Here is a 6,109-nt window from a genome sequence, read left to right as displayed (position 1 = left end):
TGGCATGTGGTGCTGGGGGATTGAACCGCGGTCCCTGTGCTTTGCTAAGCTTGTTCTAAGTAGGTGCTTTAGACCACTGAGCCATCTCACCAGCCCCCTCAGCCTGATCTTTACAGGCAGGATTTCTGTCAGCATTCTGGTCTGAGCTCTGATCAATATCTCCTGTACAGAGCAGCCAAAACTTTTCCAGTGCTTCTCTAATAAGTGACATGCCCAAATCCTTCCTATCTTTTCCCATAATCCATTCTCAGAAGCTTGTAATCCACATGGTCAAGTAGTTACAGCAATGACCCCACTCTCAGTACCAAATTCCATCTCATTTACTCTTGCTCTTTGCCAGCTCCATGAAAGGTTGCTTTGTGCCCTGTGAAACTCTGTCTTGGAGCCATCTGCATATAAACTGATATCTCCACTTACTGTGAATTAAATAAATCTTTCTTTCCTTCATTTTGGATGTTGAGCATTTTGTCCCAGCAATGACAGAAATGTAACTGAGACACTATGCATATAACAACAAAAATATTCATGCCACTCCCAATAACATGATTATGATAGCCAGAATTTTGATGGTGCATATGAGGTGGTAATTCCTAAAATCCTGGGGCAAGATGTGAAGGAGCTCAAGGCCAGCCTGGGCTACACAGGGAGCTCAAGGGTAGCCTGAGACCCTGAGAGACTCTGTCTTAAATATATACATATTCATTTGGATTTTCCTCTGTTATGTAAGTTAGGTAGTATTAAAGATGATTAATCTCTCATAAGTGAGGTCAAAACTTAGTAATTATTTCTCTATAGTAAACACAGCTTATTGAAGGCAGTTTAAACTTAAAACTTAAATTTGCCCAGGTCAATTAATTGTCAGAAGAGAAGGTAACCCATCCTTTGTAGTATTTAAACAAAATGTAGAATTCTGATGTAATATTCTAAATGACCAGAATAAAAACTTAAAAAATTTTCAATATACAACAAAACCATAAAAATTCAACTCACTTAGGCAATCAGCACACACCAGCAGCATTGTACAGATACTGGAAATACCTGTTAAGGACATTAAACTGATGAATATGTCAAAGGTGAGAGACTGTCATGAATACTTCCTGAGAATGTGCTCAAATGGAAGAGCTCAGAAAAGAATTAGAAAACATAAAACCAAAGGGATTGAAAAACATGATAACTGAGGGAGAAAACTGCTCCCATTGGCAGGCCTCAATCAAAGAACAAATATGATGCATAAGGTGATTATTCAGTGAATATGAGGTTGGATTAGAAGCAACTGCCAAATATAAACAAGAAAAAATTAAAAGTGTGAACAGATAGCACAACATTCACCATCCATATTGGTAGAGTCCAAAGAAAAGTACAATATAACAAAGATAATTAAAAAAGAGATGAAAAAGGCATCTTATATTTGGCAAATGACAATTTCAGAAACTGAGAAGATAACCAGTGAGATAAACCCAAAATGATGTGGCCAAGACAAGGAATAGCCAAAGTACTGAAAACAAAGGAAAAGAAACAAACTTTAAAGCAAGCAATGGAAAGCAAGGCATCCCCGAGGGGGAGAAAGGACTGTAAGAAGTCAAACTTTTTCTTCAGAAGTGACAGACACCAGGGCAAAGGGTAAAGTGGCTTCAGAATTTTTTTTTGAGGGCTGAAATGATTGTAGATGCAGAATGTTATTTACTATAAAAACTCAGGAAAGAAGGTGAAAGAAAACCTTGTCAGATAAAGGGAAACTACAAGAATGTGCAGCCAGTTTTATAGCTTGTCAGGAACTGCTGCAGAGATTCTTCCAGACAGAGAGAAAGGATCCTTCCAGGACAGTTGGGAAGAATATAAAAGCAAGGGTAAATAAAGGTCGTGTGTAGTGAACTATTCTTTCAGTGTTTGAAAGTGTACTCAATAGTTTTGCTGCATGCAGACATGATTTTCAAGACAGCCATAGTATGCAAAGGGGCAAGAGAAGATGCCTTGACAGTGATCATGTTTATATATTAAAATAAAGAGTGAAACACTAATTCAAAGTAGACCATGATTTACTAACGTACTTCACAATCTCTAGAGACACAATTAAAATTTCAAAATTATAAATGTAGCATTATAAAACCACAGTCCCACTATCAACATCGAGGGGTTCCTTTGGTCACACAGGCTCATCAGCCTTTGATATTACTATTTGATTTCTTGATGATAGCCACTCTATTTGCAGTAGGAGACAAGCTCAGTGTTGTTTTAATTTGAATTTCCCTAATGGCTAGAGATATTGAAGATTTGGACTTCTGAGAAGTGTATTTATTTCAGTTGACCATTTTTCACTATGATTTCTATTTTAGATGGTCAAATTTTGTGGGGTTCTTCATATATTCTCAATATATATTATGTCTGAACAATACCTGACAATTTTTTCCCCTATTTTGTGAGGTTGTCTCTTAACTCTGTTGCTTATTTTCTTTGTTGTGCTATTCTTTTGACTATCTTCCTGAAAAATTTAAAGAAATCATCTTACAGTGATCCTTGCATACTCCTGTTAGCAGTGGTATAACACATAACAGCAGAACCTTGGGAACAGCCTCTATGCCCTTCAACAGATGAATGAGTAAATAAAAATTGGTATTTATATGCCATGGAGTAGTATTCTATCATAAAGAAGAAAAATCTTGGGTCATTTTTTTGAAAATGTCTGCCCTTTGAGACCCTTAGGTTATACAAAACAGATCAGACATGAAAGTTTAAATACTGCGTGGATTTTCTTATGTGAGAGACTCAAAATTTAAATTTAACAAGAGCATAAAATCTAGATAATAGGGATTGTAAGTCTTACTAAGATGTAATGGGTTCATGCACCAACTCCCCACAAGGAAGGGGATAGTTATATACTGTACACGTGAACTAAAAGAAAAATAAAAATTGAAAAGCATTATAATAACCTATACAGTCAGAATCACAATAAACAATTTAAAGTGAAAGCCTGCAAGAACTTTAAATGACACAAAATGCAAAAATCACAATAAATAGTAAGAAAAGGAATAAAAGCCAATAGACAACAATCACATTTAAAATGAGCAAAAACATATAAAAACTAGAGTTTCCCAGAATGTGGTTTAAATGGTATTCATTAAAATTAAGAAATTTTCTGTCAACAATTTTCAGTCTTTTCAGTAGTTTCTCTCATCGCTTATTGTCATCTTCTGTTAGCTATATTCATTTTATGTCCCTTACTTCTCTAAGCCTGTATATATTTCTCCAACTTTTTTTCTTTCTTTAGATAAATTTGGTTGATTTACATTCAAGATCACTGGCCATTTTTTATGCCATCTTAAATCTGCTCCTCAGCCCATTTGGTGGATTTCTCATTTTAAGATTTACATTTTCTAATTCTAGATTGTGTTTGTTTCTTTAATTTCTGTTGCTTCATTAATGTCACCTACTTTCAGACTCATTGGGATCATAGAGTTATTTATTTCTTACACTTGGTTTTCATTCTACAAACATTTCTGCTATAGCTCTTCAGAAACACTTGCTGCTAATTCAGCATCTGGTGTACTTGGTGACAATTTTTGCAAATTGCTTCTTTATTGAGACGTGGTCACACATTATTGTTTCTTCGCACAGCACATGATTTTGTTGAAAGACAAAAGATTTATACGATCTGAAGAGAAACCAAAGTATTGGTTTTGTTGAAAATGGGAGCCTCAAAATTGGAGGAACTTTGAATTCCATTTTATTCCCCTTGAGGTTATTGGTTCTGGTTTTCTCTGTATTTTAAAGGTAACTTATATGAGATTAATCTATGGATTCTTTTACCTGTGAGTTGTGTGTTCGCTGCATTATTGTTTTGATGGCTTTTGAGGGGGGGTAGTAGGTACTAGGAATCAAATTCAGAACTTTACACTTTCCAGGCAAGCTGAGCTAAATCCCCAGCCCCATGTTATTGTTATTACTACAGTGATAACCTAGTTTGAATCTCTAGGTTTTCACCTCTGTGGTCAAGACTGATTCATTACAGGTTGGATTATTGTAGTACAAGTGTGGAGGACCAAGATTCTGTCCTCTGCTGATAAATTAGTTGCGGATTTTGAAGGACAAAGCACAGGCAAGATTTACGCTTGCTTCAGTTATGTAGCGCTGTTGGGTTCCCCCAGATCTCATGCTTTTATGCCACTACAGGCAGACCAAGATGTGTGGAAGACTGCACAGGTTCTGCATGGTTCTGTGAACTTCACCTTCTCTTTAAGTTTCTAAGTATCTTCTAGGCTACTATGTAATCCCATGGAACTGCATTAGGGACAGGGTCTGCATGCCTTCATCATGCTTTTCCTACTGAGTTAGCTGCTTGTATCCACAAGGTCTCTGGGTGTCATGACTGCATCTTCTGCTTCCAGTTGAATCAACCACCTTGGGCCACTTTGCTGTTTATGAGCCTCCGCCTCCCAGTACAGTCAATTGCATGGCTGTGGTGACTTTGGTAGATCCAACCATAACTGCTACTGACGCTCACTGGTCTTACATAGTACGTACCGCAGGCTACCTTGCTCAGTGATTTATTGAAACAAAGAATGCTTCTCATTTTCTCCCATGTTTTTAGTTGATTCCTAGATAGTGCATGACTGTTCTGGACAATTTTGTTGTTGGATAGAAGATTTGCCAAACTTTTTACTCTTTCCGCAGTGAAGGCCTTGTCTGTCTGCTTTTATATTGTTTTGTTTAGGATAAACTTCAATCCCCGAACTCTTGAAGACATAGGGGTAGGCAAAGAGTTCATAAACAAAAATCAAATCATATGGGTAATATTTGAAAGAATTAACTGCTGGACTATATTGGAAAATTTTGCTGAATTCATGCACCTACAATATTTAAATGACAATGGAATACCCTTCTCTGACAAAACTAAAGAAAAAAGGGAATGAATATGAACAACCATTTTGTATCTGTATGTTCAATATAGTTAGGATAATTATACAGCAGAATTCTCTTAATTCAACGAATAGAGAGATTTGTTCTAATAGTGTTTGTGGAAGGATATCATGTATGCATCTTGTACAATGAATAACCACTAAGACAACAATATGCAATGTACTAATTGTTGAGACTGTGCTAGAAATCAATTCTGAAACTGTCTCCTTGCTATTTATTTGTCAATAAAATTATTTTAACAAAACCAACTGGGACTTTCTCTTATTGAGAATTTTTTACATGTCAAAAGAAATTACTAACAAAGTGAAAAGACAACGCACAAATTTGGAAAAAATCTCGACTAATAAGCACTCAGAAAAAATCTGGTCTCTAGAAATTATGAAGAACTAAAAAACATTAGGGCCTCAAAATTTAAAGACCCAATCCAGAAATGGGCATCCGAGATGACTACACACTTCTCAGAGGAAGAAATTAAAGGAAATTAAAGAAGCAAATAAACATATGAAAAAATGCTCCCCAATACTAGCCATCCGTGAAATGTAAATTAAAACAACAATGAGTTACCATCTCACCCCAGAAAGAATGGCTATCATAAAGAAAACATCCAACAACAGATGTTGGAGAGGCTATGGGGAAAAAAGGAACACTTCTCCATGGCTGGTGGGAATGTAGACTGGTGCAACCATTATGGAAATCAGTGTGGAGACTCCTTAAAAAACTAGGACAGGAAATCCCATTCAAACCAACTATCTCTCTACTGGAAATTTTCCTGGAGGAACTAAAAACATTATATCATAGTGATAATATATACCTATGTTTATAGCAGCACAATTTGTGATAGCTAAATCTTGGAAACAACCAAGATGCCCGTCACCTGAGGAATGGATGAAAAAAGATGTTGTATTTTTATACAATAGAGTATTTCTGAGATATAAAGAATGATAAACTCGAAGCCTTTATATTTAAGTGGATGCCACCTGAAGATATACTCATAAGTGAAATAAACCAGGCCCAGAAGTGTAAATATCATATGATCTCCTTAGGGTAAGAACTCAAAAGAAGAAATAAAAATAGAAGGGTATAGCACAATTAAAAGGAAAATGAGAACTTGAGGACTAGACAATGAAGAGAGGGCAAGGAAAAAAGTTAGGAAACATGACAGGGGCAACGCCATACATTTATATTCACAAGATGG

The sequence above is a fragment of the Octodon degus genome, unplaced genomic scaffold, assembly GCF_000260255.1.
Source record: "Octodon degus isolate 3935 unplaced genomic scaffold, OctDeg1.0 scaffold00027, whole genome shotgun sequence".
Classification (NCBI taxonomy): Eukaryota; Metazoa; Chordata; class Mammalia; order Rodentia; family Octodontidae; genus Octodon; species Octodon degus.
Note: the sequence above shows the minus strand (reverse complement) of the source record.